Here is a 23813-nt window from a genome sequence, read left to right as displayed (position 1 = left end):
CCTTCTGGGTGTGGCATCATAGGATCCACGGTCCCCCTTCTGGGTGTGGCATCGTGGGATCCACGGTCCCCCTTCTGGGTGTGGCATCGTGGGATCCACGGTCCCCCTTCTGGGTGTGGCATCGTGGGATCCACGGTCCCCTTTCTGGGTGTGGCATCGTGGGATCCACGGTCCCCTTTCTGGGTGTGGCATCGTAGGATCCACGGTCCCCTTTCTGGATGTGGCATCACAGGATCCACAGTCCCCGTTCTGGGTGTGGCATCGTAGGATCCACAGTCCCCCTTCTGGGTGTGGCATCACAGGATCCACAGTCCCCGTTCTGGGTGTGGCATCACGGGATTCACAGTCCCCGTTCTGGGTGTGGCATCCTAGGATCCCCAGTCCCCTTTCTGGGTGTGGCATCACAGGATTCACAGTCCCTGTTCTGGGTGTGGTATCACGGGATTCACAGTCCCTGTTCTGGGTGTGGTATCACGGGATTCACAGTCCCTGTTCTGGGTGTGGTATCACGGGATTCACAGTCCCTGTTCTGGGTGTGGCATCGTAGGATCCACGGTCCCCTTTCTGGGTGTGGCATCGTAGGACCCACGGTCCCCTTTCTGGGTGTGGCATCGTAGGATCCACGGTCCCCTTTCTGGGTGTGGCATCATAGGATCCACGGTCCCCTTTCTGGGCGTGGCATTGTAGGATCCACAGTCCCCTTTCTGGGTGTGGTATCACAGGATTCACAGTCCCCTTTCTGGGTGTAGGGGCTCAGAGAGACATTTGCACACCCATGTTCCTGGTAGCCTCATTCATGATAGGCACAGGCAGAAGCTACCCAGGTGTCTGTGGATGGATGAATGGATGCATAAAATGTGACATGTACTTTTAAACAAAGATTATAGGCAGATGTCGTTTTGGATGGAGCTCCTACACCAGGCCCCAACACATCGCTCCATTTTGGTTTGGCCTAAATGCTAAGTGGCGTTATCAAACTGAAGCTTTAAGGAAGTAGATAGATCCCAAAGCTGACCAGTTTTCCCTGAAAATAGGAGACTCCAGTCTGCTTGGTCAGTATACTAAGGAAGTCCCTCTGCTTTAACCCTTACAACAAGGAACCTCAGAAAACCCGATGTCAACTGTCAGCCTTTCTCCTGCTCTGTGTCCCTGCACCCGCTTTACAAAACCCACTGTTGGCCGTTGCACCCGCTTTACAAAACCCACTGTTCGTCATTGCCCAGGGGGAGCTCTCATTCCTCGATTGAGGCTGCCCTATCCATGAATTGAGAATAAAAGCCAATTTGATCTGCAGCTAAATTTGTTATAATTTTGTATAACATTTTAATACTACATGTAGTGGAATATTATTTAGCCTTAAAAATTATCAACAAAAAAATCTAAACTCTGTAAAATATTTAAAGAAGTTTATTCTGAGCCAATGTGAGTGACCATGGCCCAGAAAACAGCTTCAGGAGGGCCTGAGAACCCGTGCCTGAGGCGGTTACAGTTTGGTATTATACATTTCAGGGAGAGAGAAGTTACAGGTGAAGCCAGGCTAGGTGTAATTCCAGCTCTTTGGGAGGCTGAAGCAGGGGGACTGTTTCCCTACAGGAGTTCGAGACCACCCTGGGCAACACAGCAAGATCCCGTCTCTACAAAAAATTTTCTTTTTTTTTTTTTTTTTTTTTTTTTTGAGACGGAGTCTTGCTCTGTCGCGGGGCTGGAGTACAGTGGCCGGATCTCAGCTCACTGCAAGCTCCGCCTCCCGGTTCACGCCATTCTCCTGCCTCAGCCTCCCGAGTAGCTGGGACTACAGACGCCCGCCACCTCGCCCGGCTAGTTTTTTGTATTTTTTAGTAGAGACGGGGTTTCACAGTGTTCGCCAGGATGGTCTCGATCTCCTGACCTTGTGATCCGCCCGTCTCGGCCTCCCAAAGTGCTGGGATTACAGGCTTGAGCCACCGCGCCCGGCCTACAAAAAATTTTCTAAAAATTAGCCAGGTGTGGTGGTGTATATGCACGGTGCCACCTGCTTGGAAAGCTGAGGCTTGAGTCTGGGAGGTCAAGGCCGCAATGAGCTGTGATTGTGACACTTCTGTCAGCCTGGGTGACAGAGCGAGACCCTGTCTCAAAAAACTAATTAATTAATTTAATTAAATAAAGAAGTTAGAGGTAAAGACATAAATCAGTACATGGAAGGTATACATTGATTCGGTGGGAAATGAGGGACATCTTGAAGGAGAGCAGGGGGATTTAAACGTTTTCTGATTGGCATTTGGTTGAAAGAGTTAAGCTGTAGACGTGAAGGCTTGCAGTGGGTGGAAATAAACGCTTGGGTTCAGCTGAGGGACTGTGGAGGCCAAGGTGCTGGTGACGTAGAAGCCTCCAGGAGGCACCCCAGAGAGGACAGAGGGCGGGCAGGGCCTTCGAATGTCTGGGGACTCCTGGTGGGTCTTTCCTGGGTGTGGGACCCTCAGCAGGTCTCTCCGGGTGTGGGACCCTCGGCGGGTCTCTTAGGGCGGGGGACCCTCCGCGGGTCTGGATTTGGGGTCTTACCGCCACAGAGTCTGTTCTGCTGTCTTCGGATCTGTATTTTGGAGTTAGTATCGGTCAGCTGCACCTCAACTCCTAAAGGTGGGAGGGAGGGGACTGTGACGAGGCGAGTCCCTCCTCCCTCCTATCACGGCAGGAATTTAGTTTTTCCGGTTGTGCTCTGTTCACTAGGCTGGGGGATTTGGTTTTTAGTTTACAGAAGAAAGGAAATTCAGACCCACACTCCCACATGGATGGAGGCTGAGGACATCATGTGAATGAAATAAGCCTGTCGACGAAAAGAGCAAAAGTCTGTGAAATATTTGAAGAGATAGATTCTGAACCACATAGAGTGTCCGTGCAGTGACACAGCCTCGGGAGGTGGGCAGGTGCAGCTGGGCCTTAGACACTTCAGGGGCACATGAGACATCCATCAGATACATTTAAGATATACATTGGTCGGGTCCAGAAAGGCGGGACGGCTCCAAGTGGGGCTTCCAGGTCAGAGGTAGATTTAAAAATGTTCTCATTGGCAATTGGTTGGAAGTTATTATCAGTAGAAAGGAATGTCAGGGTTAGGATAAGGGGTTGTGAAGACCAAGGTTTCATCATGCAGATGAAGCCTCAGGTAGTAGGCTCCAGAGAGAAGAGACTGTATGGTAAGTGTTTCTTACCAGACTTAAGGTCTGTGTTGATGTTAGTGCTGGTCGGCTTTTCCTAAATTCCAAAAGGGAGGAGGGCAGCATGAGGCATGGCCGACGACCGCTTCCTGTCGTGGACTGAACCAGTCTTTCAGGTTAATGTTGGGGTGTCCTGGCCCAGAGGAGGGGTCCATTCAGATTGTTGGGGAAGAGCCTTAGAATTTTATTTTTGGTTTACACCACAGAGATGGCTTTGAACACCTCTCGGCAGGCCACCACTGCTCCCACCCCCATGCAGGCACCCCAGCCTTCATTCCACGGCCAGGTCAGAGGGACCCAGGCCTGGAGGTCCGTGGTCACCAGCCTGGGCGGTCACCCTCAAGGTCACCAGCATCTGGGCTCTCACAACTTCACACCAAAAGCCCACCCGCTGGCAGATCCCTGGGGTCTGGAGACACTCCCAGAGGAGCCTCAAGAAGGTGGGTGAACAGGGAATGGCCCCTCCTGCTGGGAGTGGGATCCAGGAAGAGCCTTTGGGAGTGAGGAGGGATGGGGCAGCCAGACACAGAAAGGTCAATCCTGAAGGATAACACTTGCAGGCAGAGCCTGGAGTTGTCAAATTCTGGGAGATGGAGGCAGAACGGGGGTGCCAGGGGCTGGGGGAGGGGAATGGGAGTCAGTTTAATGGGTGCAGAGCTGCGGCTTTGCAAGAGGAAGTTCTGGAGAAGGATGGTGGTGATGACTTTACAGCATTGTGACTGCATTTAATGCCACTGAACTGCTCACCCAAAAATGGTTAAAATGGTAAAATGTTATGTGTATTTTATCACAATACAAAAAATAGCAAAAAGAAAATGCAAGCAGAAAGTAGGGGCCTAGAGATAGACTAAATCCTCCCCCACCCCCAGCCCCTTCCTTCTACAGAGGACAGAGGCACCTGATCCTGGCCTCTAGTTTTCTGAGAGGAGGCCGGTTTGATTAAATCAATTCACACGTAGGCAGGCTCTCCGGGGAGGGGGTCCTGTTTAATCTAAATTACTCTCGGCAGGGTGCTATTTCAGGCCTCTCAGAAGAGATATTTTTGTCCAGGGACCTTCCTGTTTCAAATAACATCCTTTGTGAGCCCTTCCTGACTGATCCTGGAAAGGTCAGGGAAGGGGCTGGTAGCCTCTGATTTCCTGTGGGCAGATTCCAGGAAGGGGCAGCAAGCCTGGCCCCTAGGCAGCCTGCAGCCTCCGATGGCTCCTCGGTGCTCCGAGAGCACGCACCTGGCCGCAGTTACCCCGCTGGGCACTCAGGGCTTCTGCAGGGGCACCTCAGCTGGGGATGATGGGGAGGGTTGACCACCCCAGCAGCTGTGTCCTCACAGGGACAGGGGTCTGCAGAACCGGCTGTCATTTGCTACACAGACCGTGTGATGGACGTGGGTCCTCGCTGGTCTTCCAGGCCCATTGGCAGCAGCCCCTGCTTGGCCCTTGCGGCCACTCACTGTCCTCTCTCCAGAGACCCCACACCCAAGTGTGAGGGCCGAGTTCTCGGCACAGGTTCCCTTTGAAGAAGGGGTGATCCCTGGGCCCCCTGTGGCCTCCAGCTGCTGTCCCACGCGGGCTCTCTCCAGCCCTCCAGGCCCCTCCTGGCCGTGCCGGCAGAATGTGCTCCTTCTCCAGCCCCTGCCCAGTCAGTTCAGTGGTGCTGGCTGCTGCTGCATCTTCCTCCCTGGCATGCAGCAAACTTCACATTTTGCCTCAGGACGTTCCAAGTCAGCCGTGGGAAACTGAACACTGGTTTAAAGACACATTGGTATCATCCCTGCTTTCTGCCACCCGGAGGCCTGTGTATGCATGGCCAGGATGGCAGCAGCACCTGTTTACTCAGATGAGCATTTCAGCAGAGCTGGAACTCAGAGACACACCTGGTTCCAGTCTTTGCTTCCTTGCCTATAATTTTCTCACACATCCCCACCGCAGCCTGGTGATCTGTGGGTCTGGAAGTGGATGCAGGTGTTAATGGAAAAATATCTGTACTCAGTTGTAAAGTGTGATGTGGTCTGCTGGTTTGAGGGGTCATTTTCAAGGCAGGTGCCCACTGGGCTGCCTGCCTCATCATCTCACTGTCACCCAGCATGACCTCACTGTGCCCGCCACCCAGCGTGACCCAGAGCTGAGGGCTCCTCCCATTCCACAGTTGAATTCCTGTCCCCAAACTGTCACGATGATGCTGGGTCTAAAACAGGTGGGTGGGGGCGGTAGCGGCGGCCTGGGAGCGACTGTTTTAAAGTTGGAATGAAAACCCTGACTCTCCAGGATCTCGCTCAAAGGGGCCACTCCTTGTCGGAGCTGCCCTGATTGCCCTGGCAGAGCAAGGCCCTGGCGTGGAGCCCGGGACGTGGGCCCCTGCCTTGTGGGAGCTTGGGCACAGAGTAAGCCCCAGACACCATCCTCTCCCACCACCCCGTGCTGCGTAGGCCAACTTCCCCTCCCCGAGGTTGGCGGGTGTGACCCTCCCTGCAGGGCTGTTCCCCCCTGCCCATTTCTTAACTCTGGGCTGCAATCTTAGAACACGCTGGTGACAGCCACCGAGCCAGCCAGGGGCAGGAGGGCAGGGTGCCCAGCACCAGGGTGCTCAGGAGGCCAGGCTGCCCAGCGCCAGGGTGTCCAGGAGACCAGGGTGCCCAGCACTCTGCCCGACCATGTCTACTGGCCCCGGTGCAGCTGCAGGTTTGCTGGTTGGTACTGAGGAAGGTGCTTGAAGAGGGGGCTGGGCAGGGTCACATGCCTGAAGCTCAGCAGCGGGTGCCGGCGCTCTGGGTGGAGAAGCAGCGCCAGGACACAGGGAGAACCCTGAGAAGGCCCACGGAGGCACACGCAGGACACAGACAGGTGCCGACTGAGTCGTGCCCCTGAAATTCGCAACTGAGGCCCCAGCCCCCACAGGACTGTATCTGGAGCTAGGATCTTGAGGGAGGGATTTAAGGTTAAATGAGGTTGTGAGGAGGGCCCTGACCCGACAGGACGATAGGACGTGTCCGTGTAAGAAGAGAAAGCGACGCCAGGGATGCGTGTGTGTAGAGGAGCGGCGGTGGAGGACACGGGAGAAGCCGCCGTCTGCAGGCCACAAATAGGCCTCAGGAGAAACCGCCCATTGGCCCCTTGGTCTTGGACTTCCAGCCCCCAGGCTGCGAGGGAACAATTTCTGGTGTTGAAGCCCCCATCCGAGGCGCTTTGTTACAATTGCTGGAGCCAGCGAGGCCGGCCTTACCCTTGCCCCTTATCCGAGAGGACTGGCAGCAGTGCTGCGGGAGGTGGCGGGATGTCGGGAAGCTCAGGCCTTGGGAAATGCCACCTTCCGTGGGCGATCCTTGAGCTGCAGCTTCTGACCCTGCGGATGGAGGGGGGTGCCGCCCGTGAGGCTGTGCTGGGGCCCTCAGGGACGGAAGGCCCTGGGTCACAGATGGAACCGTAAGCTCTGTGGTGCCCGGCCTGGGAACAAGCCTTCTTTGGCCACCTCTCAGCCCCTGTTACAGTGAATACCAGGGCCCAAGGCCCAGCGCCCTCCCGAGGTGGAGGATGGGCCAGGAAAGTCCATTTCCTCTTCTGCTGACCTACTCCTCCTTACCTCCCCTGAGTTCTGAGCACGTTGCCCGAAGAACAGGGGCCCTGAGTGAGTTTGGGATGTGGAGGGGAGGGGCACGTATGGGGAGGCAGCTGATGGTCACCGGTATTCTGGGGGAAGATGTGGGGAGGGCCGTGAGCAGCTCCTGCCTAGAGTTCTGGGCAACGGTTCAGCAAGAGGGGAGAGGGACAGAGAGAGACACAGACACAGAGACAGAGAGAGACACAGAGACAGAGACAGATAGAGACAGAGAGACACAGAGACGGAGACAGAAAGACAGGGAGACAGAGACAGCCAGACAGAGACAGCAAGAGAGAGACAGAGACACAGAGACAGAAAAACAGAGAGAGAGAGATGGACAGAGACAGAGACAGAAAGAGAGAGAGACACACAGGGAAGCAGAGAACGGGGAAGAGAGGGGAGAGGAGAGAAGGGGAAAGGGAAAGGGGAAGAGGAGGGGGAGGGGAGGGGAGCGGGAAGGGGAGACGGGAGGTGGGGAGGGGATGGGGGGACAGGAGAGGGGGTGAGTTTTCTTCCTCCTGATTATGGGGGCACCAGGGCTTATAGGGCTGGGCTGCCCCTGCCCTGTGGAGCATCTGGGCTCTGTATAGAGGGGCCCTGTCCGGGGCCCAGAGGTTCTGCCAGCGGTGGCCAGGTGAACTGACTGTGGCCCAGTGCAGCTCCCGGGAGGGGAGCAGCCACCCTGACGCCACCTGCCCTGCCTCTAGCACCAGAAGCAAAGGTGGAGACCGGGAAGCACCAGGAAGTCCTGCAGGGCTGCAGGGAAGATGGGGGTATCTCCAAGCAACAGCCACAGTTGGCGGCTGGGAGTGCTTCAGACTCCACATGACCAGATCTGATCCTGATAGCAGCACCCACGATAATGGTGACTTAGACAAAATGAAAGTCCACTTCTCCCTCACTAAGCATTTTGTTCTGAATTTGTTCATCCGTCGATCTGTCCTGGTGAACCCTCTTGTCTCTGTCTGAGTGTCCAATGGCCTCTCTGCACCAACGGAGCTATTCCTTGTCCACGCCGTTCCATGCAGCACCACCGGCCACACGTGGCTATTAGCACTTGAGCTGTGGCTGCTGTGGCTGAGGACCTGGATTCTTCATTTAAAAAAAAATGTTAACTTAAATCTAAACTTCAGTGACCACACAAGCTTAGTGGCTGCTGTCCCAGTGAGGTCTGGGTGCTGAGGACACAGCAGGGAAGACAGTCCCCAGGGAGCCTTCATCCCAGGAGGGACAGAAAATGAGCTGGGGGAGAGCACAGAGAGAGAGGTAGGGATGGCTGTGGTGCTGTGGCAGCTGTGGTGCCCATGGCAGCTGTGGTGCCCGTGGTGGCAGGGACAGCTGTGGTGCCCATGGTGGCTGTGGTGCCCATGGCGGCTGTGGTGCCTGTGGTGTCAGGGAAGGCTGGGACAGCGGAGTTACAGGCTCAGTGACATCTCTCCATTAGGACTGGGAGAGGACTGGGGGTCCTACTGCCCAGCACTTGAGAATGTGATGGTATTGGGAGGGAGGTGTTTGCAGAGGTCATCAAGTGATAGCTCACAGCGGTGTGTCCTAATTCAACATGACGGGTGTCCTTATTAAAAGGGGGAGTTTGGACACAGAAATAGACACTCACAGAGTGGGGACGATGCAGAGACACAGGGAGAGGCTGGGGTGTGCGAGCCAAGGAGAGGCTGGAACCGGAACCCCCCACAGCTCAGGGGAGCAGCCCAGCCACACGCTGGCCTAGGACTTCAGGCCTGAGGCCGTGAGACGGTCCGTGGTGTGCGCAGCCTGGCTGCAGTCATTTCCACAGCGGCCCGGGCGGATTGATGTAAACTCCCCGTGTCCACCCTCCCCTCAGCCTGGCCGCTCTGAACTGGCCCAGGCCCAGCTTGGCCACTTTGGCTGCAGCTCTGCCTCACCCTGAGCCTCCCGAGGGGTTCCCCCCGGAACATTCTCCCATGACATGGTCCTCATGAAGCCACTCCGAGCTGTCACGCCAGTGCAGTGACCACATCCCTCCCCAGCCAGTGCTCGTCGACGGCCCTCTTGGATGAATCTCCCTCCCCTGCACCCCCCCCGCCAGCCACCTGAGCCCTCCCTGGGGCCCTGGACTCCTCCCTCGTGCCTCTCGTTGCCTGGTGACCGGAGCTTTCTCGTCCCCTGGAGTAGAGAGCGTGGAGCCAGCGGTGCGAGTTCCTGAGCACGCGGAGTTCCGGGGTTGCTGGGCACGCTGGCACCGTCCCGAGCCCCATCTCCCTGTTCACATAATGACACCTCCCTCCAGGGCCAGCTGTGGGGAGGGGAAGCCAGCAGGGAGCACCCCCTTGCTGGAGCTGTACCTGTTTCCTCCTCCCCTGCTTGCCAGTGTCTTCCAGACCCAGGGGTGGGAAGGGAACCGAGGGAGATGGAGACACAGGTGTGGCCGTGCGTGCAGACTGGTGGTCCGGATCCATCTGAGGGGCTGTGGGGACCACGCGGCTCATTGTCTGGGATGTGCTGGCTGCGGCAGGGCTGCCTTCCTCAGGAGAGGGATCTGCCTGGGTTCCCACCAGACCCTGCTCCCTGCACCCAGGTGGGCCGGAGCCACAGAATCCCACACCCCGCAGCTGTTGGTACGAGGTGAGGCTTCTGCCTTCCGTGGACACAGACCCTCTCACACGTGTTCCCGCCCAGCACGCAGGAACTGCAGGTTTCTACACCCCTTCAAATCCAGCCTGGGCCAGGGAATGCTGAGGAGTTGACCCAAACCTGGACCCAGATGCAGCCAAACTCAGGCCCCCACAGCCAGCCGGTGATGGGAAACAGCGTTTCTGGGGGACCTTCTGAGGGCAGGACGGCGCCTTTGGGGTGCTGGTCGAGGACAAGGCTGTGGTGCCTGGTCGTTAACCTCGGAGCATGTGATGCCTGAGACCTGGGATGCTCCGGGAGACAGGTGTGCAGGTCGGGCATGTCCTGACACCTTCCAGCATGTCCCGGCGTGGTCTGCATCTGCATCTTGACACTTCTTGGGATCAGAGCCCTGAGGCCCATACATCCGGAAACGCCATTTGGAGATGTGGAAAATCCTTTTGACTCACAAAATCTGCCTTTGTCTCAGCAAGTGTCCCAGAACCGTGGGGACGTAGTGGCCCTAGAATGGGAAGTGGAGCTCGGGAACCTTCAGAATTACTCACCTTCCCCAAAGACACGGGGCCTGCCAGGAGGAGAGGCGTGGGTCACAAAAGTGAGCCATGGCTACCCCAGGGTCAAACAAGCTCACCGCGTGCACTCGGGGAAGGCGGGCTGTGCGGATGCCCGTGGAGGAGCACGGGGGCCACTCTGCCTCCTGTTTCCCAGCACCCGCACCCGCTGGGGCCACTGCCTAAACAGTTCTCCAGGCAACCTCGGCTCCAGGTTCCAGCATGTGGCACCTTTGCCGCTGTGCAGACACCATCCGCTCAGATGAAGCCAGCAAGGCCCAGGCAGTGTCAACCGCCCCAGCTCCCAGAACCGCATCTGTGAGGCTGAGCCCCCTCTTGGTTGAGGGCCCAGGGCCCTCGTGAGGATGTAGCTGAGCTCCAGTTGCATTTGCCTGGAGTGGTTCCTGCCTTCCAGGGGCTGCTCCCCACCAGGGCTGGGCTTGATTGCAGGCACTGGGACTGCACATCTTAGGGAGATGCTACCAGTGAAGGTCCCCCCAGGATCCCAGCCAGCTGCCATGGAGGCCACGGGCTCACACATTCCCCTTCCTCCTGCCTGCAGATCATGAGGACTCAGCAGCCACCCAGTGGGCCATGCCCATGGGGATGAGGAGGGAGCCCAGCTGTGGGGACCATCAGAGGCTTCCAAAGTGCACCTGCTGCTGCCCAGAGGCCCCCCCCTAAGCTTGGGTGAGGGGCCATCCCTGCAGCCACTTCGAAGTCAGGACTTCAGCTTGCTCTCCTTCCAGAGGCCTGGTGGTGGGTGCAGGTCCACAGGCTTCTGGCCAGTGCCCTGGAGTCAAGTATCCCCAGCCCACCTCAGGGCACATTTTAGGACCCAGCACGTGTTAGGGACCTGGTAGAAAGCGGCGTGCTGCAGATGGACAGACACCCTGAGTCTCCCGCTGTGCACACAGGGCTGTGTCGGGCAGTGGCGCTTGGCTTCCTGGGCCTCTCTCTGGAGCCCAGGTCCTTCTGAGTTTGGACCTTGTTCCTGTTTTGGTTTCAAAGTTTGTAGTAAGCTAAATGGTGGCCTCCAGAGAGCTACATCTATGTCCTGATTCCTGGAATCCGATAATATGACCTTATTTGGAAAAGAATCTCTGCATGTGGGGTAACGTTAAAGATCTCCAGCTGAAGTCGCCCGTTTATCTGAGCGAGCTCTAAACCCACTGGCAAGTCAGAGGCAGACGAGAAGAGAGGCATGCAGAGAAGGCCCCCTGAGGTTGAGAGGTGAAGCGGGCTGGGCTTCTGGGTGGGGTGGGGACTTGGAAAACTTTTCTGTCTAGCTAAAGGATTGTAAACACACCAATCAGTGCTCTGTGTGTAGCTAAAGGTTTGTAAATGCACCAATCAGCACTCTGTAAAAACAGACCAATCGGCACTCTGTAAAATAAACCAATCAGTGCTCTGTAAGATGGACCAATCAACAGGATGTGGGCGGGGACAAATAAGGGAATAAAAGCCGGCCAACCCTGGCCACCCTGAAGAGGGCAGGCAGCAGGCTGGGGTGGAGCGTGTGTGCTGTGGAAGCTTTGTTTTTTTGGTTTTTTTTTTCCTTCACTTTTTGCAGTAAGTCTTGCTGCTGCTCACTTTTTGGGTCTGTGTCACTTTTAAGAGCTGTAAGACTCACTGCAAAGGTCCGGGGCTTTATTCTTGAAGTCAGCCTAGACCAATGAACCTACTGGAAGGAACCAGCTCTGGACACAGCCTGACCACTCCTGAGAAGAGGAGGGGCGGGTGCCGGCAGCTATCCCTGCTTCAGGGTCACTCAGGAACCAGGAGCCCAGCAACCAGCCCGACAAGAGAGACTGCTCCTTCTGCCACGGCCCGCGGGACCCCCTGGGGTGTCTTCCACAGCACTGGTGTGGACGCCCTGATTCTTTCTCAGTGCGCCAGGCCCCGGGGAGCCGGTGCTGGGGGGGCGCTGATCCGGGTGCCTGTGCTGGCTCCTCTGGCGCCAGCCAGACCGCGGGTTCTGATGACGTGCTAGGGCGAGCAGGGAGGGCCTGACCTGCAGAAGCCACATCCAGGAAGAGGAGCCCTGGGTCCGAACCATCCAGATGTGTGGCCTAGAGGACAGCTGTGTGAAGCCCTGGGGCAGGCCCTGTTTGCCAAGTTCAGGATGAGACTGTGGACCTGAGTGGGGACCACCTGGAGGGGACCAGGGTCATTCAGCGCCTGTTACAGGGAGAGGTTGGATGTCCAGGCAGGCTGAGGAGCGGGAAGGTGTGTACAACGGGCAAGGTGCAGTCGGGGCTGAAGGCTGTCCCCTAGCAGTGGGGACCCTCTGGGGCTGGGTGGGGTGTATTTGACATCCCTGGCAGGTGCCAAGCTGTAAGGAAACAAGGTGGGGAGACAGGCAGGCAGGGATGGAGACCTGGCTCTCTGGGCCAAGGTTCTTTGTTGTTCGTGGTCTGATCCTCGTCCTTCGAGTCCTTGGTTTCTTGGTTCACAGACGGGTGGGGCTACACAGGGAGTGGCTCCGGATCGTTCCTGGCCTCCAGTGCTCTGGGAGGAGGGCACAGGTGGCCCCACCTGTGATTGGGGTATGAATCCTTGTAGTAGAGGCAGAGTGAGCTTGAGGGGATGAGAACCAGAGGCTGCGGCGGCCTCACTGTGGCTGGGTGTGGCTCTGTGCACCCAGCTCTGGGCTGGGAAACACTTGCTGTAGACACACGTGTGTCTGCATGTGTGTGCTGGTCCTGGTGTTGGTGTGAGCACGTGCCTGTGTCCTGGTGGTGAGTACATGTGTGTGTCCTAGTGTTGGTGTATGTGCACATGTGTGCGTGTTCTGGTGTTGGGGTGTGTGCACATGTCTGTGTATCCTAGTGTTGGTGTCTGAGCACATGTGTGCCTGCGTGTCCTGGTGTGTGAGCACGTCTGTGTTAGTCAAGTCGTATGTCTTGGTGGGTGTCAGGAGTCGTGATTTCTCGGAGCTGGGTCGGAAGGATAGTGGAGTGTTTCCCTCTGTCGCACGAATGGTTCCTTGGGAGGACAAAGCTGCACAGCGGTGCCTGCAGGAGCGGAGATGGCCTCGAGTCTCCCTCATCCTGTGGCCTCTCCACAGGCTCCTCTTCCATGGGCTCTGGACCTTCCCATCAGCAGCTGTTTGCTTAAACGGGATTCCCAGCATGGATCAAGGGGACATGTGCATCCGTGTCCTCTGGATTGGAGCCAGGCCCGGAGAGGGTATGCTGCTTACCCCACACCCCGCAGGGCCGGCGAGGCCACCATTTCTGTGGGGAACTTACAGGATGGGCAGGGAGGGTGTGAGGGAAACAGGGAGTGCGTCCTGGATGTGCGGACGGTGTGGTCCAAGCTGGCACTGTGTGTCAAACTCATGAAAATATTTTTGGAAAATCCACCGGCTGTGAAACTGCAGTCCTCTGAAAGAGACCTGGTGTGTTCCTGCCCTTACCAGGGCGAGGCACTTAGGCAGAGCCTTCTGTAAACCCCGAATGGGACTTTTGTCTTTCCAGGAACATCGTCACACTGTCACCACTCATGCACGCACCTGAAGCCACATGTGGCATCACTTTGCACATGTTCACCCTTACAGAAACAGCACTGGGAGTAAGCACCAGAACAAGTAAGTAGACTTGTTCTGGGGCTCTGTCTCCGCACCCCTCTGGCCACTTCAGCCCTGGGACCGGCATCATGTTATCTCCATGGCCACCCTGGATACCAGGGCAGCAGGGCTGAGGGCGAGGGCCGCAGGTCACATCACCCACAGGTGAGCGCACCTGGGCTGGAGCCGGAATGTTTAGTGTTGAGGCATTTGTCCAAGGCCCTGGTCTAGTGTTGAGGCATTTGTCCAAGGCCCTGGAAACGGAGCATGGTAGTTGTGTGTGGTTGGCTTCCTGGGTCCCAGGAACTCCCTTTGCCTGTTGAGTCAAAATCTCACAGGCTCAGCTGCAAATGCACCTTTTCAGTTTCCTTACTAGGAAGGTTCTGGCTGGCCCCACAGTCTCTCCAGATGTCTCTCCTTTCATTTTCCATCATTTCCATCATTTTCCGTCTATTCATCCCCATCTTATAGATGAGCAAACCACGGCTTAGGAAGGTCAGTGTCTTGTTTGAGATGGAGTCTTGCCGTGTCACCCAGGCTGGGGTGCAGTGGTGAGATCTCAGCTCACTGCAACCTCCTCCTCCCAGGTTCAAGTAATTCTCCTACCTCAGCTTCCTGCGTTGCTGTGATTACAGGCACCTACCATATACCCGGCTAATTTTTGTGTTTTTAGTAGAGACAGGGTTTCACCATGTTGGCCAGGCTGGTCTTAATCTTCTGACCTCAGGTGATCCACCCCCTTCGGCCTCCCAAAATGCTGGGATTACAGGTGTGAGCCACCGCACCCAGCCGAGGAAGGTCAGTGTCTTACGAAGGTCAGCCTAGGTGGTGTCAGGGCTCCGGGCTGAAGTTAGCAAGCATCCTGAAGTCCCACTCACTGGTGCACCTGAGCCTCAACTGTGAGCAGAGGGGAGCAGAAGTTTTCAATGGCAGGCAGGAATCCCCCCACTGGGCAGCAAGCAGCTGGGCCAGCCCATCTTCCCCCTGAGGTGACTGAAGCTGTGGGGCCGAGGCTGCGCTGGGAGCTCTGGTGACTCCACTGGTGGGGACTGAAGTTAGATCTGACGGTGCCTGTTAAAGCGTCAGGGGTGTGCAGTATGGGGGAGGGGGTGCCAGCGCTGCCTGTGAGTGTCCCAGGGCCCCACTCCCCCAGCCGACCTCCTGACCTCTCCCTGCTGGTGCTGTGCAGGTGTCCGGTTTGAGTTCTCTTTATTGTGGCAAACATACTCATCCTGCAACATTTTATGACTTTTACCACTTTGAAGCGTACAGTTCTGAGGCATTCAGCACGTCCACGCTGCTATGTGGCCATCCCTACCGTCCATCTCCTGTCTGCCCAACAGACCGCTGTCCCCATCACTCACTCCCCTCCCTCCACAGCCTGCACAGCCGTCTACATTGGGCCTCTGGATCCGGCACCTCCGGGGACCTCCTAAGCGTGGGAGCGTACAGTCTTTGTCCTTCATGACTGGCTGATTTCACTGAACGTCCTCAGCTGTCATCACACTGCTGCCTGTGTCAGAATGTCCTTTTCTTTGAGATGGAGTCTTGCTCTGTCACCCAGCCTGGAGTGCAGTGGCACAATCTCGGCTCACAGCAGCCTCCACCTCCCAGGTTCAAGTGATTCTCCTGCCTCAGCCTCCCGAGTAGCTGGGATTACAGGTGCCAGCCACCACACCTGGCTAATTTTTGTGGTTTCGGTAGAGACGGCATTTCCCATGTTGGCCAGGCTGGTCTGGAACTCCTCTTAATCTGCCCACCTCGGCCTCCCAAAATGCTGGGGTTGCAAGAGTGAGCCACCGTGCCCGGCCATGCCCTTTTTTAAGGCTGAACAATATCCTGCTGTGTGGACAGACTCGTTCTGTTCATGGCTTTATCTGCTCACCACCTCTCGGGCTGATTCTGCCACCTCTGTTGTGGGTAGTGCAGCTGTAATCACGGGTGTGCAATACCTGTTCGAGTCCCTACTTTCAGTTCTTTCTAGCACATATGCAGAAGTGAAATTGCTGGGTGGGAGGGTAATTCTATTAACTTTTTCAAAATCTACCGTTCTCGTTTCTGTGTTGACTGTCCCGGTTCACACTCCCACCAGTAGAAGGGGCCGAATATTTTCACATCCTTGCAGTCTTCATTTTCTCGTGTTTTGATAGTAGCCATCTTCATGGGTGTTCAAGTTTTTTCTTTTTTTTCTTTTTTTTTTTTTTTTGACACGGAGTCTCGCTCTGTCGCCCAGACTGGAGTGCAGTGGCGGGATCTCGGCTCACTGCAAGCTCCACCTCCCGGGTTTATGCCATTCTCCTGCCTCAGCCTCCCGAGTAGCTGGGACTACAGGTGCCCGCCACCTTGCCTGGCTAGTTTTTTTGCATTTTTTTAGTAGAGACGGGGTTTCACTGTGTTAGCCAGGATGGTCTCGATCTCCTGACCTCGTGATCCGCCCGTCTCGGCCTCCCAAACTGCTGGGATTACAGGCTTGAGCCACCGCACCCGGCCGTTTTTTCTAAACGGAATTTTGCTCTTGTTGCCGAGGCTGAAGTGAAATGGCATGATCTCAGCTCACTACAATCTCTGCCTCCCGGGTTCAAGTGATTCTCCTACCTCAGCCTCTCCAGTAGCTGGGATTATAGGCATGAGCCACCACGCCTGGCTGATTTTTGTATTTTTAGTAGAGACGGGGTTCCATCATGTTGGCCAAGCTGGTCTCAAACTCCTGACCTCAGGTGATCTGCCCACCTCGGCCTCCCAAAGTACTGGGATTACAGCCGTGAGCCACCTCGCCCAGCCAAGTTTTTTAACTTACTAGAAACACATAGCTGTCCCAGAATTGCAGAGCTGGAGCTGGGAGAGAGACCCAGTTCTCCCACAACAGGAGAATCAGTTTTTAAAGGGGAGGCTGGGCTTGTTCTACACTCTGGCTGTCTGGGGTGGGCCTGGGGTGGGCGAGGGGGTCTGGCTGGGCTGAGCAGGCTTGTGGGTACCATCCAGCCCCGTCTCTCCACGGTGTGCGTGCCAGGAAGTTCAGGGAGGAAGGCCGAGCAGCGGTTAGAACAAGAGCCCACTCCCACCTCCAGCTGCAGCTCCATACAACCCTGTCTGCTGTTGCTGCCTCACTTGGTCAGGGAAATAACTTGGCTCCCCTGGATTACTCGGAAAGTTATTTACAGGGTCTGAGAACCTCGGGGGGTTCCTGAGCTGCCCCTAACCTCAGCCTCTGAGATTCAGCATCAGATGTTCATATCCTGAAACTCCACACATAAAGCTGATGAAGTTCTCACCGAGGGGCACATGTCCAGCCTCCCATCTCTGATGGTGCTTTGGGGTGATCCCAGCAAGCACGCCGGCCAGCAAGCGTCCAGCAGCAGCCACAGGGCCTACAAGTATTTGGGGTTGTTCTCTCCACCCACAGTCAATCCCAGACAGTGCTGTGTGGGGTCCCCCTCGCCTCTCTTGCCTTAAGTCTTGTTGATGAAAAGAACAGGTGCCTCATGGCCCTGACCCCACCTCGCCCAGCCCTCTCCCCCAGGACCAGCAGGGCAGGGTTCCCAGGGAGCCGTGTGCATTTGAATATCCTCCACTCCAGGAGGAGGTGGGGCTGGTGGGATTCAAGCTCAGGTCTGAAGATCCTGAGGAGGTTGGGGGGTTGCGGGGAGCTCTTGCCCACATGCGCAGCCCCCAACCACCAGCCCCGCGCAGGGGCACCTGGTTAAATTTGTTTCAAATTAACACAAATAATTCTTAGTAGAAGCAGCTGGGTGTGGTGGCTCATGTCTGTAATCTCAGCACTTTGGGAAGCCAAGCCTGGCAGATCGCTTGAAATTGGGAGTTCGAGACCATCCTGGCCAACGTGGTGAAACCCTGTCTACAAAAATTAGCCGGGTGTGGTGACGCACACCTGTAATCCCAGCTACTCGGGGGGCTGAGGCAGGAGAATCACTTGAACCCAGGAGGCAGAGGTTGCAGTGAGCCGAGATTGCACCACTGCACTCCAGCCTGGGCGACAGAGCGAGACTCTGTCTCAGAGAGAAATAAATTCTTAGTAGAAGCAATATTTGGGCCACACTACATCAAAATAAAATTCATCATGTATCTGAAATTTGTGGTGGGCCGAGGGCCTGTGTCTTCTCCGGCAGCCCCGGCCAGGTCCTCTGGCCATGGTGGGAGCTGGCACTGGAATGGTCCAGAAGGCGAGGGGTCCTCATGCGTCAGGGAACCCTGGAAGGGAAGGGACAGAAAACAGCCTGGGTTTTAATCCAAAAAAGAAAGGCCGGGCGTGGTGGCTCAAGCCTGTAATCCCAGCACTTTGGGAGGCCGAGACGGGCGGATCACGAGGTCAGGAGATTGAGACCATCCTGGCTAACACGGTGAAACGCCGTCTCTACTAAAAAATACAAAAAAACTAGCTGGGCGAGGTGGCGGCGCCTGTAGTCCCAGCTACTCGAGAGGCTGAGGCAGGAGAATGGCGTAAACCCGGGAGGCGGAGCTTGCAGTGAGCTGAGATCCGGCCACTGCACTCCAGCCTGGGCGACAGAGTGAGACTCCGTCTCAAAAAAAAAAAAAAACTGTTACCAGAAAGGGCCCCAATCCAGATGACCCCCAAGGGAAGGTTCTTGGACCTCACAAGAAAGAATTGGAGGCGAGTCCACAGAGTGAAAGCAAGTTTATTAAAGTGAAGGGATGAAGAATGGCTGCCCGACCAAGGACGCTGTTACTTCTTGATCATGCGCTGAACAAGGGGTGGATTATTCATGAATTTTCCAGGAAAGGGGTGTGCAATTCCCAGAACTGTGGGCTTCTCCCCTTTTTAGGCCATAGAGGGTAGCTTCCCGATGTTGCTGTGGCCTCTCTAAACTGCCATCGTGCTGGTAGGAGTGTCTCGTAGATGCTAATGCATTCTAATCAGCGTGTAATGAGCAGTGAGGGCGACCAGAGGTCACTTGCATGCCGCCTTGGTTTGGTGGGTACTGGGTATTGGACAGCGTCCTGACCACAACCTGTTTTATCAATAAGGTCTTAGTGACCTGCCTCTTGTGCCAATGTCCCGTCTCACCCTGTGACTGAGAATCCCGAAGCTCCTGGGACTGCAGCACAGCAGGTCTCAGCCTCCTCAGACCCAGCCACTGTTCAAGATGGAGTCACTCTGGTTCAAACGCCCCTGACGGAACCAGGGGCAGTGAACTTTGCCGTGTACACAGCCAGGGTGCCGGGCCTCACCTGGGAATGTGCTTCTGGGGGCTGTCGCCCCACGTCCCAGGAGGATCAGCTTACTCACTGAGTCCTTCCACAGCACAGGCCACAAAGGGAACCCCTTTCCCGTGTCCTGGATGAGGGTCTGGGAACCCACCCCAGACAAGCCATTGCTGGGCAAGGTCTGGGGGTTGGCTTGACTCAGGCTCTCAGTCCCAGGGTAGATTCTGGGGGGCCCAAGGGGGGCAGCCCTAGCCCCTGGTTAGGGACCCGGAGAGGTGAGGTGAGGCCCCCAACACCGGGCAGGAGAGGTGGTCCCGGCAGGTTGCCTGGAGCACACGCTCTGGGGAGGTCCTCAGGGCTTGTGTTCACCACCAGGGCCAGTGCCTGCTTCCAACAGCATGGCAGACGTGCGAGACTGTGCACCCCAGGTGCTAGGATTGTGTAGAATCCTGAGTTTCTGGAACCATCTGCCTGTTGCATCAACACCGGCTCCTTCCCCCATGCCCTTCAGCTGCTGCTGAGGCGGAGGTGCCCCAAGGAGGGGCCCAGGAATCCGCCTGTGCCAGTGGTGCCAGGCCCCAGCCTCCGGGTGACTATCGGCAAGGAGCAGGACAGCCAGGAGGGACCGTGTCCCTGCACATCCCCGTGGGTCCCAGCGTGTCCCCACGTGTCCCCTTGCTATCCGGGACGTCCCTGTGAGTCCCTGTGTGTCTCTGCGAATATGGGTGCTGAGCTCTGAGTCTCTGTTTTGCTTTGATTCAGGCCTCCATCCCCCAGTCCAGGCCTTGCTCCTGCCCCCAGCCCCCACCCTGAAAACACCACCCCCTCCCTGACCTCCCAGGGGGCCCCCGGCGGCCCTCAGACCACCCTCTGAGGGGAGGTTCCATCAGGGACCCCAGGGCTGCTCCAATGCTGTCCCCAGGGCTCACTCCCTGAGCTGCCTCCCTGCTCAGACTGGCCCAGCCACTCCCCTTGGCCGGAAGGAGACCGCTGGGCCGTGCTGAGCTCAGCCTCCTCCTCTGCCCACTTCTGCCACCCTCCGCCGACCTGCATGTGCTGGGTTTCCCTGGCAGGGGCTCCGTGCACCTGTCCAGGTGTGTCTGCTGGAAGCTCCCACTGCTCCCTCTGGGCAGGCACAGGTACACCTGCAGGTCCAGGGAAGAATGCAGCACGCCCTCCCTCCCTGCCGCCCCCGCCCTGGCTAAGGAGGTGAGGGGACCCGCGTGCGCAGCCGCCCTGGCTGAGGAGGTGAGGGAACACGCGTGCGCAGCCGCGGGCAGGGCTGTGGGAGGCCCCGGGTGGCTTCTGGGGTGGGGTGGGGGCGGGCTTTCACTCAGCCTCTCTTCCTCTCACAGTTCAAGCGCTGGGAGGGCCACGTCTTTGCTCCCCGCCCAGATGCAGATGCAGGTGCAACCTGGGTCCTCCCGTCCTCGCTGGGCGTTGAGCCGAGACAGGAGGTGCCTGCTCAGGTCCCTTGTCCTGAGAGTGCCTCCTCCCAGCCAGCCTTGCCTGGTGGGGTCCTGCAGGTTACGACTGAAGCGAGTGCTGTGGCTTCTGGAAGATTCTGGAGGGTCCTGGGCTGCCCAGGAGGCCACTTGATGGGAGCAGTGGAAAAGGGGCCCCCACAGCTAAGACTCCTGTAACCAAACGGGTGCAATTCTGGGTGATTTTCCACAGATTTTCTGAACCACATCCAGAAGTAAAGTTATGGAGGTGATATCAAAGCTTCTTGGGTATTTAAACTTCCTCTTTCAGGGGAAAACGCAGAGATAGCTTTGGCTGCCCCAGCTGGCAAGGGCATCCCTTGAGCTCTGACCCCTGACCCACAGGCTCCTCACCTGGGAGTCAGGTGACAGCTTCACGCCCAGGACACAATGGGCTGTAAGGTTCCAGCTCTGACGGCAGCAGGGCGTTCTTTTCCTCTCGAATCACCAGGCTTCGGGTCAGCGGTGTCAAGAGCCCGGCTCCAAGGTGCCTCTGCACGTAATCTCAGCTGGGATCTTTTCTTCCTGTTTAATCATGTGCAGAAATTACATCCCACCGGGGTGACCGCTGTGACTTTCTCTGTGAAACAGTGGGTGCCCCAGGTGTTCTCGTGTTCATCCGCGTGAGGGCTTTGGAAGCCTTGCCAGGGATGCCTGAGCAAGCGCGTCTCTCGGGGGCTGGCCGATGCCACAGCTGGGCTCCTGGAGCCACCCTCCACCCTGTCTTCCAGGACGCTGTGGTTTCCCTGGTCCTGGTCCTGGACATCACAGGAAGGCTGAGGGGGCCAGGAGGGGAGGGCACCTGGTTCTGTCCCTTATGCCAGGGGAAGCCTGGAACTTTCTCTGGCCCTCGGGGGCCTGGGGTCCCCTGGGACACTCCTGGTGGCCCCGTGACCACCTCCTTGCCTTGGGTAGCTGCTGAGGCTCTGTGAGACTGGACCTTGGAGGTGGGGATGTTAGCTGAACGTCCTGCCCACCTCTGACTTTCACTTGGAGCCAGGAGGCATTGCTCCCTGCAGCAGCTCAGCCCTTGGGAACGGACAGAGAGGCCAGCAGCAGTGGCCGCTGGCTGAGGGAGGCCTCCTGGAGGCGTGTCCTCGTGTGTCAAGGAGAGATGTGGCTGCCCCCCGGGCGAGGCAGGCCCTGGGCAGCAGCTGTGACCGAGGTTTGAGGAGAGGGGCTTCTAGAGGCCATCATACTTGGGATCCCAGGGGTACCCCCAAGCCTTGCAGGGGGTGGCGGGGTATACTTGGCCATCAGGGAAAGCTGAAAGCAGAACTCAACAGAAGGTGTGTTTGACGCGCATGGGGATGGAGCACGTGGCAGGGAGCGGCGTGACTGAGGGTTCAGCTTGTGTGGGTGGATGGTGGGAGTGGGTCTGGTTTCTGCGTGTGTGTGCACATATGTGTGTATGCAAACGTGATCCATTCTAGGAAAACGCTGGGAGCCGTGTAGAGACCAGGCAGACTTGGGGCCACTCCCATTGGTGTGCACGCATGCACACACACACATACATGCACACACATGCACACATGCTCCGCTGCAGCCTGTCAGGACTGGTAGTCACAGGGCGGACCCGATGCCCATGGGCCACCAGGTCTATACCAGTCTCACTGGCCACCGCACCTGCTGAGCCTGTTGTTTATCAAATATTTACTGAGCCCCAGTGGTCTCGGTGTGTTGGGGCTGGGCGGCACTTTTCCTCCCTATGAGAAGACGAATTCTAGAACTTTCCATCAACCACATGAGGAAGGAAACCTCTGTTGGAGGCTCCATCTGTACCAAGGTGTGCTCCAAGGTCCCTGGGTCCGCATGAGATGTCCCGTCCTGCCTCCATGCATCGCTGGTGGCTTTTGTTAGTCTGAGTCCGGCTTCACTTCCTGGAGCGAGGCCACCAGTTTCCGCTGGGCCTGACTGCCCCATGAGAGCTCCAGTCCTGGGATTGGGTTCTTGTGCTGCAGATCAGCGGGAGTTTACCTGGCAGCTGGGATCCAGCAACCCTGATCCCACCGGAGCTGGCGCGGACTTCCCTCCAGGTTGAGACCACAGGAGCAGGGGAGGGGGCGGGGTGGTTCCTCAGTCACCACCTCCCAGCCACGCCCACTCCCGGCCTTCCCTAAGGACACACAAGATCTGTTTCCTAAGTGAACTTACCCCAGTGCATGGCGTGAGAAGCTAAATGACACACATCCTACATTCACTGGTTCTGGAATAACCATAGATCACGTGCCTGTCACCACCTCCCAGATGAAAACCAGGACGTCGCAGCCCTGAAGAATCCGAGCCACTCTTGGGACACTTTCCTGGGGTGTGGGCATCTCATCATGCTTTATCTTCCCTCCCTTGGTGACAAGTGCTAATTTGATAACAGGAGTTGTGCAAGATTACTTCTTTTCTAAAATTCCCTGGAAGACTTCAATGTAACTGGTATTATTTCTTCCTTCAGTGTTTGGAGGAGTTTACCAGCGAGTCTGTCTGACCCTGAAGGTTTTATGTGGAGAAGGGGGGCAAGGTTAGATCAAGGATTTAATGTCTTCATGAGACATAGTACTATTCAGAGCTTCTGTTTCTTTTTGTATGGATTTTGGTAGGTTTTGTTCCCCAGAGAATTTGTCTATTTTATCTCCATTTACAAGATCATTATGACAGAGTTATTTGTGGTATTTTTATATCCATCAGTTTCCTCCGACTGCTGTGATTACCACACACTGTGGCTTCACAGATATGCCTTCTCTCTCAGCGGTGGAGAAAGGAAATCTGAAGTCCAGGTGTGGGCAAGGCTGCACGCCCTCCGGAGGCTCTAAAAGAGGATCCTTCCTGCCCCTTCCAGCTTCTGTGGCTCCAGGCCTCCCTGGGTCTGTGGCCCCATCGCCCCAGCCTCTGCCTCTGTCTCTGTGGCCCCTGCCCTTTGCCTCTCTTCTGTGGCCTCAAACCTCTCCATATAACGACATCAGTCGGTCAGGTGTGGTGGCTCATGCCTGTAATCCCAGCACTATGGGAGGCTGAGGCGGGTGGATCACGAAGTCAAGAGATCGAGCCCATCGTGGCCTACATGGTGAAACCCTGTCTCTACTAAAAATTCAAAAATTAGCTGGGTGTGGTGGCACGTGCCTGTAGTCCCAGCTACTTGGGAGGCTGAGGCAGGAGAATCACTTGAACCCGGGATGTGGAGGTTGCAGTGAGCCGAGATCGTGCTACTGCACTCCAGCCTGGTGACAAAGTGAGACTCCATCTCAAAAAAAAAAAAAAATCAGTCACTGGATTGAAAGCCCACCCTACTCCAGAATGACCTCATCTTCACGATGCGATCCCATCTGCAAGGACCTACCACCCAGTCAGGGCCATTCACAGGTACCCGTGTTAGAATTTCAACATATCCTTCTGGGGGAGCCCAGCTCCACCCACTCCACTATCTTTATACTTTTGCAGGATCTACAGTGGTGACTCTTCCCTTAAGCACAGTTTCAGCTGCATCTTACGGTTTCGATAGGTGTATTTTCATTATAATTTAGTTCAACAGGAAGCCAAATACCGCATGTTCTCACTTACAAGTGGGAGCTAAACGGTGAGAACCCGTGGACACATAGAGGAGAGCAACACACCTGGGGCCCACTTGAAGGCA

At 56.6% G+C, this 23813-nt stretch overlaps 1 protein-coding gene and 1 long non-coding RNA gene across 10 annotated transcripts in view; both read left to right on the top strand.

The window, feature by feature from the left end:
- SLC12A7 (solute carrier family 12 member 7) overlaps positions 1-23813 on the top strand; it is a 98169-nt gene that overhangs the window by 6785 nt on the left and 67571 nt on the right. The window lies entirely within an intron of this gene.
- Positions 18138-22605, top strand: LOC117064696. Its single transcript, XR_004429619.1, has 2 exons — positions 18138-19955; positions 20063-22605. It is a non-coding gene; the product is annotated as an uncharacterized LOC117064696 (long non-coding RNA).

The sequence above is a fragment of the Trachypithecus francoisi genome, unplaced genomic scaffold, assembly GCF_009764315.1.
Source record: "Trachypithecus francoisi isolate TF-2019V2 unplaced genomic scaffold, Tfra_2.0 Lachesis_group2, whole genome shotgun sequence".
Taxonomy (NCBI): Eukaryota; Metazoa; Chordata; class Mammalia; order Primates; family Cercopithecidae; genus Trachypithecus; species Trachypithecus francoisi.
Note: the sequence above shows the minus strand (reverse complement) of the source record. Positions and strands in the feature narration are given on the sequence as shown.